Genomic DNA, 24,964 nt, shown 5'->3' with positions numbered 1-24,964 from the left:
CAATACCTACTTACTATAAAAATGTCAATTTTAGTGAAGCTTTAAACTCCAATGAATTTACCTTTTCAAATTTCAAACTTATGAGCATAGATAAAATTATATTTATTTAAAAAGGAAAAGAAAGTCTAAAACTCCCCATTTCACTTTATGTCGTGGCGTCCATAATTTTCGTTTGAATACGTACATAATCAATTTAGTGTTTTTGAAACAAAACTTGTGGTATTGGTAAAAGAATTACTAGATTTTTTCTTCAATAAGTACTCCACGAGGGGTTTTCTGGACCACTGGCTAGAGTGCTTTAACCCAAATAAGGTAGGCGTCTTTCTAATACAATATTTTTATTTGGCTATCTTTTTAACCTTTGCTAATTTTTTATCTGATTTTGTGTGGATTTGAAAAAAGTTTTGATGTGATGAGATCTATGAGTTAAGGTATATATCATATGAAAAAGTACCATATTTCTCTCTGTCATGCATGATAGTTGATGATACAAGCGTTAGCCACTGGATGTATAAATTATAAATATTTACTATTTATAATAACTTCAAAAGTTTTCCTTTTGATATTTGACGTCTTCACGAATTTTCAGTACCTATTTTGTATATAATTGATGTATGATAACTGAGAGCCATCGAAGGATTCTTCTTCGGTACATTAAGAGTCCGGAGCCAAATGGCTTCTTTTTTCGTACCATATTACACCAAAATGGCATGACCTTTTTTTTTTTAAAACCCAAATGGGTATTTAACAGGCAATGTTGCACGAAAATGCAACAAATTTTGTTTTTTTTTTTTGGGGAAGGAAAATATTAAAGGAAAATTGTTATTTTAAGTTATTTTAAGTTTTTAACCGTTAAAAACTTAAAATAACCATTTTCCTTTAAGTGTGTGTGGGTTCAGTTTGCATTCAAATGGTCAATGCTTATTGTCTAGATTTGCATTGAAATGGTAGTTGCTATTTTACTCATTCGCATTTTCCATTGAATGTTTGTTAGTGTTAACATGTTGAATAGGCTAACCATTACTAACCAGATGGTATAACGTATTTGCTTCACAAAGTCATCATAATCATATTCAATATGCTAACCAAAATTAGATTACATTGTGAATCATCTAAATAGAACTTCACTTCAACCTAATTAGTACTACAACCATTGTTAATCATCTAAGTACAACTTCACTTCAACCTAATTAGTACTACTACCGAATCAAGAAAAAACATAAAATTACATAGGACACTAATACATAGACAAATCTTCAATGTTTTTGACCACTCCAACTCTTTGGGATATAACTTAATTACCACAAACTCACCGTCATGGACGCAAAGTTTTATGCGATCCCAAGCAGACTTTTAAGTCAGGTTTAACTAAAAGTCCACGGGAGAAAGTGCTTTTTTAGTTATGTTTAGTTATCATAGGCCGGTCCGGCATAAATTTAGTAATTCCTTCACAAATTTATCTTCGGTCCCAGATACAAAATTTGCCCATTATTAAAAGTATGCCCCCGCGCTAAGCATAAATTTGTTAACGAATTATCAAACTTATGCGAATGGGGCATACTATGCCTTTAAGTGTTAACCATTTTCCTTTAAGTGTGTGTGGGTTCGGTTTGCATTCAAATGGTCAATGCTTATTGTCTAGATTTGCATTGAAATGGTAGTTGCTATTTTCTGTCAGATTTTCCATTGAATGTTTGTAGTGTTAACATGTTGAATAGGCTAACCATTACTAACCAGATGGTATAACGTATTGCTTCACAAAGTCATCATAATCATATTCAATATGCTAACCAAAATTAGATTACATTGTGAATCATCTAAATAGAACTTCACTTCAACCTAATTAGTACTACAACCATTGTTAATCATCTAAGTACAACTTCACTTCAACCTAATTAGTACTACTACCGTAACCAAGAAAAACATAAAATTACATAGGACACTAATACATAGACAAATCTTCAATGTTTTGACCACTCCAACTCTTTGGGATATAACTTAATTACCACAAACTCAATTTCCGTCATGGACGCAGTTTTATGCTGATCCGGCAGACTTTTAGTTGTGTTTAACTAAAAGTCTCGGAGGGGAGAAGCTTAGCACTTTTAGTTGTTTAGTTATGCAGTCCGGCATAACTTTGATAATTCCTTCACAAAGTTATGCCGGGTCCCGATACAAGTTTGCCCCATTAAAAAGCCCCCACATCCGCATAAATTTGTTAACGAATTATCAAACTTATGCCGATGGGGGCATACTTATACGCTTTATGGGGCGACTTTGCCTTGAAGATATATATGTATTTGTCATTCCAAACTAATTATGGGTTGCATTGTATAGCGGTATGTTAATTGTTAAACACCACGGAGGCACGAACCCATTGTCATTAACGTGAGATACTAACTACTATTCGCTTAATTCGAACAATTTATTGTTAGGTTTTGAAGTATATATACGAGGATCCACACGAATCTGCGGGAATATTGATTTGTTAATTTCTTTGGGATATAACTTAATTACTACAAACTTCCCCGCTGTCATGGACGCAGTTTTATGGTTACTTTAAATTTAATAGCTCGGTCGAAAAAATCTAGTACTTATATTAGTTAAGTTGGACATATCGCTTGGGTTGCTTGTCTCAAGTCAATTCATACTTATGTTAATTGTTGTTAATTTGTAAAACCGAGATTAAGCATGTGAGTTGGAACAATATCTGCGATAAGAAGATTAAAATGCAAGCTCGTCCGAGGCATACTTTCTTAGAAATGCAAGCCGAATATCTTTGGAGGGGGGACTTTAGTTATATTTAGTTATACGGATCCGTGGAGACTTTTAGTTGTGTTTAACTAAAAGTCTCACGTGGGCGAACTTTTAGTTATGTTTAGTTATCTGGTCCGCATAACTTTGAAATGAAACGTGCTTTCACCACAAGGATAGTTGTATTTGTTCTTTAAATTGCTTATGGCATTGCTAAAGAAGACAAGTTAATGTTGCACCTGAAATGCAACAAATTTTTTTTTTTTTTTTTTTTTTTTTAATTTCGTTTTTTATATTAAAAACGAAATTAAAAAAAAAAAACAAAATTTGTTGCATTTTAGCAACATTGCACTAAATACCCATTTGGGTTTAAAAAAGGCATGCCATTTTGGTGTAATGGCTGTAAAAAGAAGCCATTTTGGCTCCGGACTCGGTACATTAATATCTAAAGTCTATATTTTTGGTTTCGAGAAATATATAATTAAGTGGTGGCGGAACTAAAAGGTGTTGTAATTTCTGGATCTAAACATTTTTAACTCACATATACCACATTTTACGTATATGCATTATAACAAAAACTTAAAAGAAATCACTAATCCTATTCGTAGTGCGTATACGATTCATTCAAAAATAATTTTTAATACGTATATGTTTTGTAATGAAAACTAAATAAAGCATAGAACCAATTAAATTAGTCTCCAGTATTGAACTATATATATCAGCTCAGCAAAATTTTAATCCTCTTTACTCACCTACCTTTATGCCTTTGCTTCTCTTTAGTTAGTACCTATTTTTTTCACTTTGAAATTAGAGAAATAAGAAAGAAAATGCAGGTTTTGAAGATGTTTTCATAAAAATGAACAAGTTCGTAAAAGACAAAGAATCGTCAAGTAAGAAAAAAAAAAGTTAAAAGATATATATAAAATAAGTGTTAATAATAAAAAAGATTCAAACTTAAAATTTAACATATTTGGATTTGCATAATAACATATTCCTATTACTTAATTTTATACGATTATTTAAGTCTCAGCAGATGACAATAAGCGCGGATAAATTCACTAGTACCAAATAAAAGGTATCTTGTGCAGTTGGTCTTCAAAGATTTTGAAATTAAATTTCATTTATATTTAATGGCTTTAATATAATAGTACCAGTAACGTGCGAAACTAATAATAGTGTCTATCTGTTTGAAAGTCTTCTACTCTACATGCACAAGAATAAATAACCTTTAATGATAAATAGATAAGTTTGTCACTGCAATCAAAACTTTTTCTTTTGTCTAAGTTGAAATCAAAATTATGTGTGCCTGCTAAAAATGAATTTGTGAAAGCTGGAAGATTTCTAGTGGAGCCTTATTGGTAAACTAAAGAAGTTACAACAAACTAAACTCTGTAAAGAGGGAGTAAAATTAGATCCTTGATCTAGTTAGCATACAGGCATGTTGTTTTCTATTCATAGATTTTAAATGTTTATATCCTTTTTATAATAATTATCCAAAAAAAATCTTTTGTGTTTTTTTTTTTAGTTGGGGGTTGGGGGGGGGGGGGGCGGGGCAGGGGGGGGAGGAGAGGTTAGGGAAGAGGATGTTATGTGCACCGAAGGGCTTTAATGAAAGTCAAATGGTTGACACTAATCGTGTCAAGAAAATGAGAATTGCATTGACATGTTATTTTGTGGAAATTCCATGGATGTGCCAATCTCATTAGAGAGTCTATGGCGTTTTGCACCTCTAACGCATGCCTCTTAAATTTGCACCTGCTCTATTTTTTTTAATGATTCGCACCCTAATCTATTTATTTTTTTGCAAAATGATGAAACCACTCTTTTTATGAACCTGTCCATGAGGGTAAAAAACTGAAATACAATTAATAAAGAGAAAATAACACAAGATTAAAAAAGCGCTCAATAAAAGAAAATGATGGTATTCCGAATGAACCAGATGAATAATGCTAAAATTCCAAATGACAACTCAAATTTCCACTTCCCCCGGCAACTTTTGGCATCCAAATGAACTGAATGAATAATGCCAACTCTCAACAAAAAGGGCAATTTTTTGGCCCAAAATATTGTTAAACCACCGTAATTGTCAATCGAATACGTAAACGAGATGATAAATCCAATGATTGAGATTTCATAATTTCAATCCCTTTGCACTTTGCTTCCGGCTTGCGGCGACACGTGCAAAGTTTTCCATCTTAACGAAATTGTCATTATCGTCATCGCCCGAAGCTAAGGAATACTTCGGCAATGCAATTCAGAGCATTCCAACTTACGCGTATGCAGGGGAAGTTTTGTCTAACGCAATAGACTGGGGCACAGAGCAAATGAACAAAAACATGAAGGCACACAATGACATTACGGTAAGGAAGTTAGTAGATGATTGGGAGAGGGACCCATGGTGTTTCCGTTGGGAATATCGACCGAGTTTATGCCGACAATGGGAGCTGCCGAGGTTTCCAATGTAATACAATAATTCAGTCAAACACGTTGGCGTTTAAGCGAGCAAGCACAAAAATTAGACGGAAAGATATCAATGTTTCCAGGGAGCGAAGGAGGAGGAAAGCGTGGATTAGGGGTAGGTGTTATCGCCGGAAACAATGGAAGGCCTGGAGTTGGATGCGCAGTTCATCCACTATGTTGCAAGGCTTGAATATTGCCGTAATTTAGATGGTCTAATTAAATTGTGATCAGCTTTGTATTAAAGGATGAATGAAACATATTATTTGCTGTTTTTCTTATGATAACGTTAATTTGATTAAGTTAATTTTACTGATATGGATTTGACAATGAAAACTTTGAAATTAATTTAATGTTACATAGAGAGTGCACCCTTTTCATTTTCGTTTTGCACAGTTTGGATAGGTTAGTATTACTAATTGCTACAAAAATGTTATTGAGATCCTTTATAATACTATGTGTTATTTTCTCTTTATTAATTGTATTCCAGTTTTGCCCTCATGGGCAACTATAAAAAAAAGTGGTTTCATCATTTTGCAAAAAAATGAATAGATTAAGGTGTGAATCATTAAAAAGAATAAAAAGGTGCAAATTGCAAAAGAAAACATACGTTAGGTGCAAAGCCATGGACTCCTCATTAGATGCGACTTAAACCGGTCACGTAAAGAAGGCATAGAAGATGACGTTAGCAATAAATGGCATTCATCAAATGGGGTATATAAAACTTACTTATCGATCGGTTAGGAATACGATTTAGTCAACTCATTTAATGTACAAAATGTGACTATGAAAATTTGTACATCTCACTATGCATATGCGTTTCTTAATCTTTAAAGATTTCTTGATGTGCCAGAGAAGATCATTGTACCGCATGCAGCATTGAAGATTGCATTTTAGGAAAAAAAATTCACTTCCTTCAATTTCCACTCTTAAGAAAGATCAAGTATCTTGTCTTTCTTTTGTTAAACACTGACCTCTTCTCCTTTCATAATAACATCGTCAATAATAGTTTGAGATTGACAATAAGAACTTTTTGAAGGAGTTAATACTAATCAGAAAAAAGTTATTTACTCAAATCATGAAAAAGAAAAGATTGGTTAAGAATGAACTAAAAATTGTCTAATTTTGTAGGGGAGTATGAGAAAGTTCAAAGTCACTGTTATGGCTTTTTGGTCGGATGAAATCATACCATGAAATGAGATGAAAAGTTAGCTTGTAGGGGTGTAGCATCTCATATACGCAGTCAATCTTTTCTCTATTATTATTGTTTTTGAACAAGCAATTGAAAATGTTGATCATATTATTCAAACTTTTACTACAATCCATTACAGTCATGAAACCAAATGAAAAGCAAAAGCCAACCTATTTTTACTTTTTATCGAAATCTTTCAACATAACATTAAACCAAAATCAGTTCTTCAAGAATCAAACTTTACCAACTTTGAAGGGAAGGACTGGTAGACTCCGTTCATGCCAAAAGAAGTTATCAGGATCAACCTTAGTCTTCACAAGCACAAGCCTATCATAATTATTTTTGAAATACTTTTCCCCGCAAACACTAGCTTCGGGGAAATTTGAGCGGGGAAATTTGAGCTGGCATTTTTGTTCATACCCAAATCAAGATCTCTATAATTCACATAAGCTTCTCTAGGAAACTTGGATGCAAAAGTGCTCATGTAATCATAAAGCCCTCTGACCCACTTGATATGTTTATCTACAGATTCTCAAACTGGCCCAAGTAGTTACAGAGTCAAGATCTTGCGGATAACCCTCTTCGCGTTGGGAATTGTGTTGAAGATTCTGATATCTTCCCCATCATTCCTCCATAGAGATTCCATATCATCAAAGGTGAATCGTCTTGTAAAAACTTCTTCCACATCCCTTCAAGTCCAAGCTGGAACTGAAGTCCGATTTGGCCTTGAAGTACATTGGAGGGGATAATGACTTCCCTTGAAACAGGAACTCAGGCTTGATGTTACTTGGATATCGAGCAATGTAAATGACTGATTAAATCTAGCTCATTTCGACACAATCCTTTCGTGTCAATCCTAATTCAGGGAAGCTGTGCTTCATCACATCCAGAAGCCTATCAGTTTTGCCAAGAAACAATGCTTAGAAAGCTGTCTGCACTGTTTCTTCCCCGTTGTTGAATTGGCCTGAGTTATGATGACTCTGATGAAGAGATCTTCATCAATCTTGTCTCCAATATGCTGCCATTTGCTTAGTACTTTTGTTGCACCAGTTTCCAGTGTCTTTGGAACTGTGAAAACTGTGACAGTTGATGGAACAGGAACAAGTCTATGTTTCCAAGCCAATAGTATACCAAAATTTCCTCCTCCACCCCTTCTGATTGCTCAAAAGAAGTCTTCTCCCATTAAGGCTTTATTAAGAACTCTGCCACTGGCATTGACAATCCGAGTATCGACAACATTGTCACCGCAAGACCATATTTCCTCATCATGTGACCATAAGCTCCCGATGATATGACCACCAATTCCTAAGCCGGTATATAGGCGGCCAGGTAACTACGTGTCTTACTTTTCTCTGAGATCCTATAGTATACTTCACCAATCGTCGCACCCGCTTGAACCCAAGCACTGCTGTCCTCAATATCCACATTGATCGCGCGAAGTTTAGCTAAGTCAAGCAACATAAAGGGCACTGATATTTTCATTTCTGATGAATAAGATATGCCCTCAAAATCATGGCCTCCACTCCTAACTCTGAGCTGAATCTTTAGCTCTATCTCGCAAATGACCGCTGCTTGGACATGGGATTCAATCAAAGCAGTGAAAATAAGCAGAGGTTTTTGTTGTGAAGGTGCCAAATGTCTTAGACTTTGGCCAGTGGATTTAAGGACATAGTTGAATGAAGTAGCATTGTAAGTAGGAGTGAAGAATGCTGTGGAGAAAGGAATCAAACGGTCCGAATGGAGAGTAATACACTAATAGAATTGATCTTGTAGTGTATGAAACAGCGCATGCGCATGAAGCTGAAGTTAGGAATATGAATGAGAAAAGAATATTGATAGAGATTGAAGAAGACATAGCCTCTCTAGGTTTCTTGCTTATTCTGTTTTCAGCAAGTATGAAGGAGTGGCCTTAAATTCAAATTTTCAGGGCGTTTATCCCATATTTGGAAGGCAGGAAAGAGAAGAGAAAAGGAATAGACAACGAGGAGAGGGAAAATTGAGGAGAAAAGGAAGGGTGGGGGAAAGGGGAGGGGCGCATCAAAAAGTAAAAGTATATTGAATGTTTACACAGAATAGCCGCCACCCAAAATAATAGCCGACAGATGTATAATATCCTTATAATATACATAAATTATTTTCCTTTTCCATTTTGCATATATATGTATATATATATAAAATATATATATATATATATATATATATATCAAAAGAAGTGAAAACTTACAAAATATTTTCTTTTCCTCTCTCCAATCCAAACAAAGCAAGTTTTAGGTAGGTGACTTAACGATCAATCTCTTTTTTAACAAAGGAAATATAGGAGAATTTGTGGAAATAGCGGTGGGTTTCATGTGAGTCTAAAACTTAAAGGCTTCAAAATGTAGAGTCATCAGATAATATGCTTTGGTTTTTGCCAAATTATAGGATACATGAGAGGACTTCTATTACTGGGGACTTGGATGTTTATGAAAGAACAAAATGGTAATTATTTTACTTGCTTTCCAGTTGGGTTGAAAGACAAATTTGTCCGAAGTCTTGCCTTAAAGTACTGTTTAACCTGATCAATAATTGAAGTTGTAAAATAGGGTCAAGGGCAAGTGAACTATTTTAAGTGCAATTAACTTCTTCATAATATAAATTTGTGTCCAATGGAACACAATCAGTAACAAAAAAAAATGTGCAATTGTAAATAAAGTAAGAGAGATGAAGGATTCTTATTGGGAACTCCTGATTTAGCCGATGAACAGCGTAGCCGAATAAGAACACAATAGATTGTTACACCTTGAGCGCTTAAATTAAGCGTAATAGTAGTCAAAATCAAATGGATACAAGTGACGGAAATGGGGTATATTTATAGTACAACCCTAATGTAGTGTCTCCCTAATATCACGCTCCCCACTATGATCATTATCAGCATGTTTGTACGTAATGCATGTTGATTATAACCACTGTAGAGGATTGTATACCTTGGTGTCAGTTGGACTGGGGAACCTATCCTTTCCGGACATTGATGCCTAACTGAACACTTGACTCTGGGACAAGACTGCTTCATCCTTGTGTGATGAATTTTGGGTGAGCTGAAAGGTGAACCCGGAGCAAGCTTTTCAGGTATTAATCCCTTTGTTTTTGATCAAAGTAGCCTTACTGACTTGGAGCTGACTGGACTTACATTGCCATGCACCGGCTTCTGAGTTGTCCATGTGTATATCCTTGTTTCACCGATACATAAAGAATTGCACAGTCTTGCATTTCTTCCTTCCTAGGTTTTGTATGACTTACTTTTTGGTGAAGTGACAAAGATAAAAAATATTTACAAAATCAAATCATTTATTAGGTAACTATAGATAAATTATCATACGCATTAATTGGTTGTATGATATTTAATGATATAACTAATTAGTTATCACAAATTAAATTCAATGATAGTATATATATATTTTTTACGTTATTCATGTATATAACTTACCTTTCATTTAGTAAAATTCCCCTTTCAAGTGCTGAACTGAGTATGTAACTGATGGTTTCTAAAAACTTGCTCATCTTACCCTTTTATTAAGTGCGAACATTACTAATGATTATGTTGATTGTAAGATAAATCTACTAAAAATATGATGCATTAAATTAGAAAAAAAGAATTTAACTTCTATTCATTGACAGTCTAGAAGACTTTTCTGTAAGCTATTAAATCATCTAAAACCATTGAGTTTGTTGTTGTTGTTGTTATTAAACCATGTAAAAGAACAACTATAAGTAATTGTTGATAGTAAATGAGATCGGTAATATGAAAATAATACAAGTGGTCAACTTTTTGCTAAATAATAAAAGGTAGTAATAGTAAACATTAAACTTTATAAACTAGGATTGACCTGCCAAATGAAAACTCAGCAATTTTTTTTTCAGATGAATATATGTCATAATTTTTTTTGTAAAACAAAAAAAGTCTTACATTAGTTTTTGGCCGGCATAATAATTAGCTCCAAAAAAGAATCTCGTTGTTCTTCTTTTAAATTATCTTCTAAGTATAATAAAAGCAAGCCATGACCAGAAGTCTTACAAAAACGATGGTGTTTTTTAAGGAGCATCGACTTTTGCTAGTTGGTCTAAATATTATAACTAATCCTACTAGTTGAGTTTTAATTAGGGAAAGAAAAGGAATCACAAACAACCTTGGAGCCCGACTTATCTATGAGCCGGTGGAACTACGGTCAACGAAAGATGATCTATTGATATTGAACACCCTTTAAGTCAAATATTACATATATAATGTTAGACGACATTAATTTTTAACATTTGTATTCTCCTTGTGCACTGCAATTTCGAAAATAAAACTTTCGGGCGCGAATTCGAATTAATCGAGCTTCAAACGTATACCAGATACATGATAAAAAAAAAAAAAAATAGAAGATCCTTTTTCCTCCAAATCTTTTTCTTCCCCTTTTATAAGATTTACTATTGTACGAATTGTTGGGCTAAAACGGCCCAAAGATACTCTTAACATGATGTGATATTGTCCTTTGAGTCGCATGGTTTTCCCCAAAGGCCTCACATTATTAAGAATATCCAACTCCTTATAAGTAGCTCTTTTTTCTTTCCAAATATGTCAATGTGGACTTTGTTGACACACCCAACAATCTCCCCCTCGAACTAAGTTCCACGTGGCTCATTATCATACCACGGATCAGAGATTCAACATGTCTGTGTGCCACCTACACTGTCAGAGTATTTACGGTCACCGAAGCCCAAAGGCTACCGGCCCATAGATAGGCAAAGGCACTAAGCAGGGCCCCACGCCACACTCCGCCATCTTCATACTCGTCCCGCCAAACCATTGATTCTCGATACTAAATGTTGGGCTAAAACGGCCCAAAGATACTCTTAATCTGATGTGATATTATGAGTCAGCCAAGCTTATGCTTTTCCCCAAAAGACCTCACATTATTAAGAGTATCCAACTCCTTATAAGTAGCTCCTTTTTCTTTCCAGCTACCAATGTGGTACTTTGTTCGCACACCCAACACGAATTATGTATATATTAAGTCTTGATTGGTAATGCAAAGTCAAAGTTTTTTTGTGGGTTCTTTTTCCTTCACTTTTCTTTTGTCCTCATGAATGCAAAATGTCCCTCATGGGTGGTGGAAAGTCTTTCTTTCCACGTTATAATGAGAAGTTCTTTAATGGGTTGGTAAATGGGCTAGAATAAGAGAGTGTCCTTGTGCACATGAGAATTGGACTTCGTAGGTAAAACAGGTCAATTTTGCGCAACCAAATTCCCCCCCCCCCCCGCCCCGCGCGAGATATATATGAGGCCCAATTTAATTCTGGGTGAAGACTCATTATTCCAAAATTAATTAGCGCAATGTAGTTTTCATACACTATTCATAAAGGGACGTTTCTGATCTCCTCCTTTACTACCGAGATCCTTCCTTTTACCTATGTATTTTGGTGGACACTTCTCCTGACTACACACCGAAAAATAAATCTTTTCTTTTACTTAAAAGCCACTAGTGCAAGTGGTTGAAAGTGTTGTGAAACCTTGGAGAGAGTACCGGGCTAAACGATTTGCACCATAATCGGTCCGAAAATCGCTTTCAATTGAATTGATAAGTTGTTTTCTTATTTCCCTTGGTATTGATCTATACTGTTCTCAATTTTTAGTAACAACTATGCTTAAACTGTTGATGTGATAGTCTGGCAATGAAAATTCTACGAGCCTCATGGGACAAAGACATGCTAACTATTTGTTAAATTTAAGAATTTTGACTATAAAAAATATTTTTAAAAAGAATAATAAAGCACAGGAACATGTACTTCGGAATTAGTTTTCATTTGACTTTTAAAGGGAATAATATTACTATTTTGCAGGGTCAGCAGTTGTTATTTAGCACGTCGATGGGAACATGTTAATAATACTCCAAATAAAAGGTAATTTGTGCAGTTGGTCTTCAAAGACTTTGAAATTAAACTTCATTTTAAAGGTTTTAATATAATATTACCAGTAACGTGCGAAATTAATAACAGTGTCTCTCTGTTTGAAAATCTTCTACTCTTCATGCACAAGAATAAATAGCCTTTAATGATAAATTGTTAGAAAAATAGGTTTCAGAAGGGGAAGAAATAATCCGGCTTTGATAGAGTAATATCTATTTTTAAGGAATTTAAATCTCCCACTTAGTTGTTGCAGGGACGGTAGCAGAATTCCTCCAGGATTTACAAAACCAACGAAATTTGAATACCAGCAATTAATTCGAATTTCTCACAAGAACAGAATGTTGTGATTTGTAGTGAAAGAAATAGAGAGAAGAAGAGAAAGTATGTAATTTTAAAATTCTTTTTTGAAGTAGTACCACATATTTATAATACCTTAAGAAATCATCGCATAATACACATCTGTTAGAAGCCAAAATGACACATCTTTTAGAGTGAAAGTGACTTTCTTTTCTTCCAAAAGAGTGACTTTTTTTTATTGAAAGAAGAAACAAGTTTCATACTACATATTGTCCAGAGTTAATATACTCTTATCACAATGATCTTAGTATCATTATGACTTACTACATTATCAATGGTCCTTGTAGTGTTTTCTTGGGTTACTTTCCGATTAGAAAGTTCTATATGTATAAAAAAATTATTATCCTTCATTGGAAAATATTTCACTTTGTAGAATCTTATTTTCCTTTCCAATGCTTTCAATTAATCATTTGTAACCCTTAAACATTTCAGCAACTTGACCTTTTGTTCTTATCAGACTAACATATGTATATCTTTATTAACCAAAAATGATATATACATATTATTTCATGATCTCAAGAATAAAATTTCAAGTATCATTATAAGTCTATAAGTCATGCCTTACTACCTTGAAAATAATCATTTCCCTTATTTCATGCATTCTACCAAGTTATGTACCAACTAATCAATTTCACGTTATGCACGTAAAATATATTTGAGATCATCACACAATAAACATCTACCCTAATATTTATAAAAATTTGTCTTTCATCAGATAGGTTGAAATAACTGAAATAAGTAGAGTGAAAAAATAGAACCCGATTTTCGCCACATTCTTCTCCACCGCTTTGAATTTGCCATTTGAGAAGTTCATTGATGCCTCTGTTTCCTTAGAGGCAGAAACAATGATTTGTTTTCCAAATTGGCGAAGTTTGTCCCAAAATAATTTATTGGACAGCCACAAATTAAACCGCTTTGCAACAAATAAGGGCACTTCGAAAATTTCAGCGGCCTCGTTAGTCGTTACAAAGCTTTGCAATATTCTCAATTCCATTCTCCGCTTCTTTTGGTTCCAATTTCTTTTCTTCATCCTTGTTTCTTCATTTTTCCTCTTCTGTAAAGTACTATGGGAAGAGTAACATATGTGAAGTGGAAACCAAGTGATGATATTTCCATCATTAATTATTTCGTACCAAAATAATGACAGAACAACATGACAACCGGCCTTTGGTACAAGTGATCCAAGTTGTACATTTAGTGTGATCTGTTACACAACTTACACCCATATCTCTAGGACAGCGAAAATGGACTTTATTTTTCAAAGAATTAGTGAAAAATGGCATGCCTTTTTTTTTTTTTAAGATCAAAATGGGATTTCGCCGATAACTAACGAAATACCACAAAGCTACTGCTCATGGCGAAATTATTTCAATCAAATTTTTTTTATTTTTTTGCATTTCAAAATGTCCAACGAAATGCAACAATTTTTTTTTAATTTCGTTTTTTATATGAAAAGCTAAATAAAAAAAAATAAAATTTGTTGCATTTCGTTGACATTGCACAAAATGCAACAAATTTTATTTTTTTGTTTTATTTCGTTTTTAATATGAAAAACGAATTAAAAAAAAAAAAATTGTTGCATTTCGTTGGACATTGCACGAAATGCAACAAATTTTTTTTTTTTTTAATTTTTTTTGAATATGAAAAAAAATAAAAAAAAAAATAAAATTTGTTGCATTTCGTAACTCCAACGAAATGCAACAAATTTTATTTTTTTTTAATTTCGTTTTTTATTCGTGCAATGTCCAACGAAATGCAACAATTTTTTTTTTTTTTTAATTTCGTTTTTTATATTAAAAACGAAATAAAAAATAAAAATAAAAATTTGTTGCATTTCGTTGACATGTATAAATGCAACAATTTTTTTTTTTTTTGTTTTATTTCCTTTTTTATATGAAAAACTGAAAAATTTTTTTTTTTTTTTTATTTCGTTGACACAAAAACGAAATAGGAAAATATAATAATTTTTTTTTTTTTTTTTTTTTTGTATTTCGTGATACTACTAACGAAATAGCATTAAATTTTTTATTTCATTTATACAAAAATGAAATAGGAAAATATAATTTTTTTTTTTTTGTATTTCGTTTATATAAAAAGGAAATAGGAAAATAATTTTTTTTTTTTTTTGCATTTCGTTTATATTCATCGTATTCGATTATCTAAATCTCAAACTAACTAACTTTCAATTTTTTTAACTTAGAAGAAGCATTGTTGTACTTTGATATTTATTTTGCATACTTTGCGAAAATGCAAAGTAAAAAATTGGTGGAAACGGATTCCATTGTTCAATTTTTTTATAGGACAATAGCTTTCAATTATTTTTAAGAATCTTGTCAAGAATTGCTTCCAAGTTTTGCTAAAAAGAAGCTAGTGAATAGCTTTCAATTTTTTTTTTGACTTGGAAGAAGCATTGTTGCACTTTAATATTTCATTACATACTTTGCGAAATGCAAAGCTAAAAAATTGATTTTTTTTCTTTTATATTTTCGTTGCATATATTTCGTTGCATACTTTTTTTGTATACATTGCATAAAAAGTTTTTATATTTACATTGCTTTGACCTTCTCCATTCTCCATTCTCCATTCTCCTTCTTCCTCTTCCTCCATTCTTTCTCTTCTTCCGTTCTTCATTCTTTTCTTCTTTTTCTACTAATCCTATCACAAGGATTCCTCAACTTTTGCTCTATAATCTTCTTCAAATTGAGGTAATTTCTTAATTTTATAAGTTTTTACATATATTTTTTGATTTAGTACTTAGTGTAGTAGACTATAATAAAGAAAACAAAAGTTACAAGTTTAGTTAATCAATAATTGGTAATTTTAGTCGTTGCTTCAATTAAAAAAAGCTTTAAAAATGTTAGTAGAGTTTATTGGTCAACGAACTACAATTAAAATACTAAAAAGATCGTTACGGTTAGGGATTAAAAAAGGTATAAATTTATATTATAAAATGTTCTTTTAGTTAGTCATTTTCATAGAACAACATTTAAAAAAGATGAAGAAATTGTGAGGAAAGTAAGATTGTTAAACATAACATAAAGATATTTGTATCATTTGTTGGGTCATTTTCTATGTTCAAATTGTGACTAGTCGTTGGAGATTATTTGTCATAAGCATATTTTACTTTTCAAATTAAAAGTATAAGATCAAGAAACCGTGAGGAAGTTGGACTTGTTTATGAAGATAATAGAGAAAAATAGCATGACCTTTTTTTTAATACAAAACGTATTCTCGTTGATAACTAACGAAATACTTCGAAAAAAAACTGGTTGACCTTGCATCCCCTCTCCAAATATATGGTTTGTTTTAAATAAAAGAAGTAGTTATATGTAAGATGAATACTATTATGGCAATTAATTATGAGCTTAACCAAAAGTTTAATTACATTTCGCTCCCCTTTTCGTAATTATTTTTGACACTCTTATTAATTTTTTTCTTTTCTCACGTGATAATATATCTTATAGTTTGACCTTTGTTGACTTTCCTATTGAATATATAGTAAACAATTGTGTAAGGTGTTGTCAATTATTCTAACAGCAGTGGCTTGGTGTTGCAATGTTATGTATATGGATCGCCCCAGTCACCGTACATCCGGTCCGTAAAACTATGATTTATTAACACTCCAAAGAATAACATCGATCCCGAGCCCAAATGGAACATTATTTGGACCTCCGCGTGTTTATTTATACGTCGTGCGGATCATGAATTACGAAATCACGTAAGGAAATACCCTTTACATAATCGCATCCTCAATTACTTTGAGAGGTGTGGATTTGGGGGGAGTTTTGAAAAGAGGTAATGTGCGGATGATGAAGGAATCATCATCGCACTTACCGAGATGGCGTCCGGAGGCATACATTTCATATGCGGATCGGCGAATGTACCATCACATTTGCAGATGTCGAGGTGTTATATGGCATTCCCGTGGATGGCCAACCATTGGTGCGAGGTAATGTTAAAAATATAACTAAATCGACTTGGGAATTGATGTACGACCTTGGCGGTTGGTTGCCCGGAGAAGAAGCAATTATAGGTAATAGCTTGTTGGTAATAATCGGATCCATGTGAGTACTACTGCGGATTACGCCGTGAATGGGAGCATAGGTACCATGAGTCAAATATGCTCACAATGAGCTTGAGCAAGCGGGCACCCAAGCCACGTCGATTCTGCGTGTGGATGGAACGCAGGGGATATGGTAGAATATGAGATAGGCGTGAAACAAATTCGAAAGGAGAATAATAGGATGTTGGTGAGACGTTGTAGGTACTATATCCTTAAGCTCGTTGAAGAACAAGCTGCAGCAAATAAATCGCACGCTAACGAACATGAAAGAGCAAGTGTTTTAGCACACGAACTTTACAAATCGGATGATGACATGCCTAACGAACTCCCTTAGACCAACTATGTTATGTTTTTTAATTTTCAATTATAATGTAATTTTATGTTCATTCAATAAAGTGTTGTGTAAGTTCTATCCAACAATAGCGTTAAATTAAAGACAAAATTAAACTATACAATACGAACCGTTTATATTTTAAAGTAAGGACGACAACATATTATTGAAGGACGACAACATATTATTGAAGATTACATAAGATAACAAAGATTACATAAAATAACAATAACATAGAACTCATGAAAAACTTAACGAAAGAAACAAGCAATAACAACTTACCGAGTACGATTAGGGGCAACGATTTTTGTTATGACCGGTTTGCTCGCAAGTTCCACACCTCCTCGCCATGCGAGCAGGAGCAATATCCATTTCATTCCTCCTTCTAGTTGTTCTATGGGCTCCGAAGTTCGCTCGTATGGTGTTTGCAATTAAACAAGGGACTTGCGGGCTAATACGCCTCATCACCCGGGAGAAACTTTCCAATTGTATGTTTGCTTGTAATACCTACGGGTAGTACTTGCTAACATAGTCCTTAGGCCGAATTTTACGAATCCGACGGAATTTAATTGCATGGGAACATGGCATGTGGTAGTTTTTCCATTTCCCACACGAACATTTTTTTCCATTCTCGTAGACTTTATGGACATTTCCACCCTTACCTTCGTGTGCAAATGTCGAAATCTCGAACCCCATACACAATGTTGTAGTTCATCATATATGAGGCGCCCTATCCCAATATTCATGGAACTTTATCAACAGGGCGGCCAAGTCTTCTTATTTACCATTCCAAAATTAACAAGGGGCGCTTCTTTTAACAAAATGATCAACAAGATTTTTAAAGGTCAAAGAACCATGGCAAGATGCGTTCCACGGTTTTCTTCAATAAACCATTGTAAGACTCGAGACATTTGTCGTCATAGCCCCCCACCTATAACCACCGTCCTTATACAATGTCCATTTTTCCTTCGGAAGCTCGCTTAACCACATATGTATTGCGAGGTGACAAAGTTTTGATTTGTTGCATCCTCATTTGGTATTTCTTCTTTTACTCAGTATGCCCAACCACATTAGCTTTTCAAGATCGTAGTTAAGAAACTTTTTGTTAAAGTTGCTTTTTAAATGTCGAACACAAAATCTATGATGTGTGGTGGGTCAGTAACCATTCATGTGTCATTACACATTGCAAGATCCTGGCGACGGTACGTAAATTAGTCCAATGCCTTTTCTATCACAAACAACATGTCTCCATAATAAACCGAGAAACCAAGTCCATGACTCATAGCTCTCACGTCAACTATAGCATATGCAAGTGGAAAAATATTTCCGTTTGCATCAATGCCACTGAATCAATAATTTCATCTCATACTTACCATAGACATGGGTGCCATCTATTCTAGATGGCCAGGCAAAGACAACTTTTTGAATCCATCGATACTTGGTTTAAAGGCCCGAAAAGATACTTGAAGATGTGTTCGCCTTGCATCAATTGACTCGTGTGTCCACTCAACAATAGTGCCGGATTGAAATGTTCTAGGCAGTATCGAGACAATGCCCTAAAAGAACCTTCGAAATCACCATACACCATCTCAAAAGCTTTCTTACGCCTTTTTGCGCTTTTCTATAACTAGAGTATAGGATGAATGCCTTTTATAGTTTCTAACAAACTTTAATACCGATTTGTGCACATCATAACATATGGTATCAACGAAGTAGCAATGATGTTGCTATTCAAATTGAAATGATCCTCATAATCATCCATATCACAATTACGTGGCTCAATCATTTTCCCTTTCCACATACCACTTCCGATCAACGAAAAACGGATCATCCAACTACAACCTTCCTCATGCCGCTTGCAAATAACCTTCCAAAATGTACCTTTGGCTTGATCTGTTTTATATTCTTTTTGTGGGCTATATTAGTCTACCGCACCTTTCATTTGCTCTTTTGAAATAACATACCTATTTGCATGTACAAGAAAAAATATCAATTCTTAATTACACCAATTAAAATCACAAAATTCAAAAATAATATATTATTAAAAAAATTAGTCGCACCAAACTAACCCGATTTGATAACTTTAGATTACAGAATTCCAAAGTGCGGCTTTCGAATGCACCCGTTATCTCTCATGTACGCAAAATCTTAAATCTACTTCTTCCGTATTATCCAAATATGAGATCACATTTGAATGATAATTTACACTAACATTATCGGGGGGCCGCAACATCTTCATCGTAAACGTCATCAGACGATTGATCATCGTCCGTCCCTTCATGATCTAATGGACTATCACTATCCGACTCATTTATTATATCATTAGCTAAATCGTTATTGCTCACAATTTGTGTGAGTGAGTCAATGGGTTATCTTCAAAATTGTTATGCCTATAAATAAGAAAATTCATAGAATTTACAAGTCAAATACAATTATACAATCCATGAATAAAGTGAATAAAATATGATTATATTTACCTATCACCGTCCACCGGGATGTGAAGGGGAAGTGTCGTACATTACAATTCAAATTATGCAACTGCGTAGTAGTATTATTTCGTCCACCCGTCTCACAATTTCGTCCACTCCAATCAAAGTTATGATCGTGCGTTGAAGCCATACCATCATATTGTCTACCGTAATTAGTTGTATCATTTGACCGACTACCAAATCCTACAATTGTTTGTTGTTGAACTACACCCCTTGAAAAACCAATATTCAAACTTGGGAGATAGGTAGTACCTCCAAAATCGAACTCATACTCTCGGTATCAGAGCGTTGAACCGTATTACATGTCAAGCGCAGCTACGCATATGTGATTTTTAAAAATCTCGGACAACGAAGAAATGACATAAAGATTCATCGTCCGTAATTGGCATCTCACCATAAATTGGTGAACCATCGGCTGTAAAATGAACTTGGACATCGTTCGTTATAACCACCGACAATTCGATCATTTACGAACATTTTACTCCTTAAGACGCGTTATATTTCATCATATTTTAGGGAAATTGGAAACCTTTGCCCTATTTCAGACCACGGTTGTATCTAACCGAACTCGCTTCATACACAACTTCACCACCCCAAAATAAATACACTTTAACATGAGTTTCCGTCATCTTTTATGAAATATATGAGAGAAAAAATAAAAGTTGAAGGATATGAAACATAAGAGAAAAACAATAGATGAAAGATATAGATTTAAAATTGAAAGACGAAGGATATACCATATAAAGATAGGACAATATTTATAAAGCGGAGAAAAGTAAAAAATTTCGCAAATTAAGTCACGAAATGTAAAGATATTATTTTGACAACTATTCAATAATCGTCCGAAACTAACCAATAGAAATGAACAAAAATATTTAATAAATACGAAAATTGCCCGGGGTTTAGACCTTTCGCACCATGTATTTTTCTATAAATAGTCTTCCATAATACCTCATTCATCTCACCACGCTAAAACAAACTCTTTCAAAATGTCATTTGGAATCCATTCTCACACAATAAACGTATCACCCTGACATTTTTGAGTCAATGGGTAGGAAATGGGTTTTGGAACGTGAATTTGAGTACTCGCTTAATCCGAGCGAGCGCTTACAATAGACAATACATTAGCAAGATGAGGAGAGAATGGAACTACCGCCTGAAGCTCATAATATTAAGACCGATTTAAGAAGTCGTGGCCTACATCGTCCAAAACGCCGTGCAATAGGCATGCCACTCACATCACCCCAAGAATTGAATCTTGCTTTGAACCGCATTCGCGAGAATAGGATGCGTTTGCGATGGTTGCGTTTGGAGGAACACTTGGGGTTATATGTTACCCCGATTGGAACTCGCAGAAATGTCCGATGAAGATGATTTTCCATAAGCATTTTCCGTTGTTATGTCGGCTAGTTAAGTGTTGTATTTGTACCTTTTTCATTTTTCAATGTTATTTCAATTTGAATTTCAACTAAATAAATCCGACTTCATTAAAAATATAAACGATATCTTATTAATGTAAATATTCTAATCTTCGCGACCTCGTTAGAATGACGCTAATGCTATCGTCTTCATCTTCATCTTCATCTTCATCTTCCTCTCCATCTCGTCCATCTTCATTATCGAGTGAGCGATTTCCCCCCTCCCATCCGAGAGCGTCGTAGTTCAAGCCTCACAGTTCACAAAGGTCGTAGTCCAACTCCTTCGCTTTATGTTTTTTTTTTAAATCATCCGCCGAAAAAAAAATTTAATGCTATTTCGTTAGTAGTATCACGAAATACATAAAAAAAAAAAAAACAAATATTATTATATTTTCCTATTTCGTTTTTGTGTAAACGAAATAATTTTTTTTTATTTCGTTTAAAAAAAATAAAAAAAAAATGCAACTGTCCTTTTGTAATGAGTGATAGGGATGTTAGACAATTATCTTGGCCTTGCAACATTGCACGAAATGCAAAAAAAAAAAAAAAAAAAAAAAATTTGACAAATAATTCGGCCTTTGAACAAGAAGATGCGGGTATTTCGTACATCCAACTAAATAGCCATTTTGGTTTAAAAAAAAAAAGAGATACCATTTTTGTGTAATGGTTGTAAAAAGAAGCCATTTTGGCTCCGGACTCCATATCTCTACCGCTTCATATATGATTATGAAGAAAAAAAAAAAAAAAAAATCTCCCACGATGCCAATTACTGTCACATTATCGGATTGACTTGCATCGTTATATACTCCCATATTTTAATGGTCATTACTGCCATGTCGAGAAAATTCATGTTCTCAACCGAAAAAATCTTTAAATTCCTTAAGATTGTTACAAAAATAGGTTTCAAAAACGGGAAGAAACAATCTGACAGAGATTACTCTATCAAAGCCAGATTGTTTCTTCCGCTTCCGAAACCTATTTTTCTAACATAAATAGATAAGTTTGTCACGGCAATCAAAACATTTTCTTTTTTTCTAAGTCGAAATCAAAATTATGTGCACCTGCTAAACATGAATTTGTGTAAGCTTATTGGTAAACTAAAGAAGTTACAGAAACTAAACTCTGTAAAGAGGGAGTAAAATTAGATCCTTGATCTAGTTAGCGTACAGACATGTTGTTTTTTATTCATATATTTTAAATGTTTATAGCCGTTTATAATAATTTTTCCAAAAGAATCTTTTGTGTTTTTTTAGGGGGGTGGGGGTGGTGGTTGGGGGGGGGGTGCGCTTTAATGAAAGTAAAATGGTTAACACTAATCATGTTAAGAAAACAGAATTGCATTGACATGTTATTTTTGTGGAGATTCCATGGATGTGCCAATCTCATTAGATGCTACTTAAAGTTAAAATGGTCACGTAACGAAGGCATAGGGGATAACTTTAGCAATAAATCACATTCATCAAATGGGGTTTATAAAATTTAGTTAGGAATACGATTTAGTCAACTCATTTAATGTACAAAATGTAACTATGAAAAATTGTACATCTCACTATGCATATGCGTTTCTTAAGCTTTAAAGATTTGTTGATGTGCCAGAGAAGATCATTGCACCGTATGCAGCATTGAAGGTTGCATTTTAGGGGAAAAAATGCACTTCCTTCAATTTCCACTCTTAAGAAAGATCAAGTATCTTGTCTTTCTTTTGTTACACGCTGATCTCTTCTCCTTGATAATAACGTCGTCAATAGTTTGAGATTTTTTACATAAACAGACAACAAGAACTTTTTGAAGGAGTTAATACTTATCAGAAAAAAAGTTATTTACTCAAATCATGAAAAAGAAAAGATTGGTTAAGAATGACCTCAAAATTGTCTTATTTTGAAGGGGAGCATGAGAAAGTCCAAAGTCACTGTTATGAATTTTTGGTCCGATGAAATCGTACCATGAAATGAGATGAAAAATTAGCTTGTAGGGGTGTAGTAACTCATACGCAGGTCGATCTTTTCTCAAGATTATTAGTATTGTTTTGGAACAAGCAATTGAAAATGTTGATCATATCAATTCAAACTTCTACAATCCATTACAGGTCATGAAACCAAATGAAAAGCAAAAGCCAACTTATTTTTACTTTTACCTGAAATCTTACAACGTAACATCAAAACCAAAATCATTTTTCAGTGAACAAACTTTGCCAACTTTGAAGGGAAGGATTGGTAGACTCTGTTCATGCCAAAAGAAGTTATCAGGATCAACCTTAGTCTTCACAAGCACAAGCCTATTATAATTATTCTTGAAATACATTTTCCCCCAAACACTAGCTTCCAAGAAACTTGAGTTGGCATTTTTGTTCATACCCAAATCAAGATCTCTATAATTCACATAAGCTTCTCTAGGAAACTTCGATGCAAAAGTGCCCATGTACTGATATAGCCCTCTGATCCAGTTGATATGTTTATCTGCGTGATTCTCCACGTCCAAGGGCCAGTGTACAAGATCTTGCATAACCCTTTCGTGTGGGAATGGAATTGAAGATTCTGATATCTTCCGCATCATTCCGCCATAGGGATTCCATATCATCATAGGTGAGTCTTCTTGTAAAAACAACTTCCACATCCCTTCAAGACCAGTTTTTGGAACTGGTACACGGAGAAAATCCGATTTTCCCTTGTAGTATACTTTAGGGAACAATGACTTCCCTTGAAGTAGAACTCGAGCTTGATGTTGCTTGATATCCAAGAATGTAAATGACCGATTGAATCCAAATTTCATTTCGACACAATCATTTCGTGTCAATCCCAATTCAGGAAACTGTGATTCATCACATCAAGAAGCTATCAGCTTTGCCAAGAAACAATGCTTGGTAAGTCAGTTTTTGCCTGTTTTCTTCCCCTTTGTTGAATTGGTCGGAGTTATGATGACTCGATGAAGAGATCTTCATCAATCTTGTCCGCTACATGTTGCCATTTGTTTAGTACTTTTGTTGCACCAGGCTTCAGCGGTGTTTTTGCAACTGTGAAAACTGTGACAGTTGATGGAACAGGAACAAGTCTAATTTTCCAAGCTAGAAGTATACCAAAACTGCCTCCTCCACCCCCTCTGATTGCCCAAAATAAATCTTCTCCCATTAAGGCCCTATCAAGAACTCTGCCACTGGCATCAACAATCCGAGCATCGACAACATTGTCAGCTGCAAGACCATATTTCCTCAACATAGGACCATAAGCTCCTCCAAAGGATATGACCACCAATTCCTACGCTGGTACATAGGCCAGCAGGGTAACCATGTGTCTTACTTTTCTCCGAAATCCTATAGTATACTTCACCTATCGTCGCACCTACTTGAACCCAAGCACTATTATCCGCAATGTCCACTTTAATAGCGCGAAGTTTAGCTAAGTCAAGCAAGATAAAGGGAACTAATATTTTAATTTCTGATGTATAAGATATGCCCTCCAAATCATGGCCTCCACTCCTTACTCTAAGCTGAATCTTTAGCTCTTTCGCGCAAATGACTGCTGCTTGGACATGGGATTCAATCAAAGCAGTGAAAATAAGCAGAGGTTTTTGTTGAGAAGGTGCCAACCATCTTAGATTATCGGCAGTGGATTTAAGGACAGAGTTGAATGAAGTAGCATTGGAAGTAGGAGTGAAGAAAGCTGTAGAGAAAGGGATCGAATGGTCTGACTGGAGATTAATACACTGATAGAATTGATCTTGAATTGTATATGTAGCAAGAACAACACATGAAGCTGAAAATAGGAACATGAGTGAAAAAAGAATATTCATAGAGATTGAAGAAGCCATAGTCTCTTTTGTTTTCTTGCTTGTTCTGTTTTCAGCAAGTATGAAGGAGAGGCCTTATATTCAAACTCTCAACACCTTTGTCCTACGTTAAAAAGGCAGGAAAGAGAAGAGAAAAAAGAATAGAAAATGAGGAGAGGGGAAAGGGAAAAAAAATTAGGATTTTTGCATTGTATA

At 34.2% G+C, this 24,964-nt stretch overlaps 2 pseudogenes; both read right to left on the bottom strand.

The window, feature by feature from the left end:
• Positions 1-6,631: 6,631 nt before the first annotated feature.
• LOC132047672 (berberine bridge enzyme-like 15) lies at positions 6,632-15,292 on the bottom strand (annotated as a pseudogene).
• A 7,728-nt stretch (positions 15,293-23,020) lies between these two features.
• LOC132048143 (berberine bridge enzyme-like 26) lies at positions 23,021-24,867 on the bottom strand (annotated as a pseudogene).
• Positions 24,868-24,964: the final 97 nt, after the last annotated feature.

Source organism: Lycium ferocissimum, chromosome 2 (assembly GCF_029784015.1).
Source record: "Lycium ferocissimum isolate CSIRO_LF1 chromosome 2, AGI_CSIRO_Lferr_CH_V1, whole genome shotgun sequence".
Classification (NCBI taxonomy): Eukaryota; Viridiplantae; Streptophyta; class Magnoliopsida; order Solanales; family Solanaceae; genus Lycium; species Lycium ferocissimum.
The sequence above is the reverse complement of the archived record's forward strand: the minus strand, read 5'-3'. Positions and strand labels throughout refer to the sequence as shown.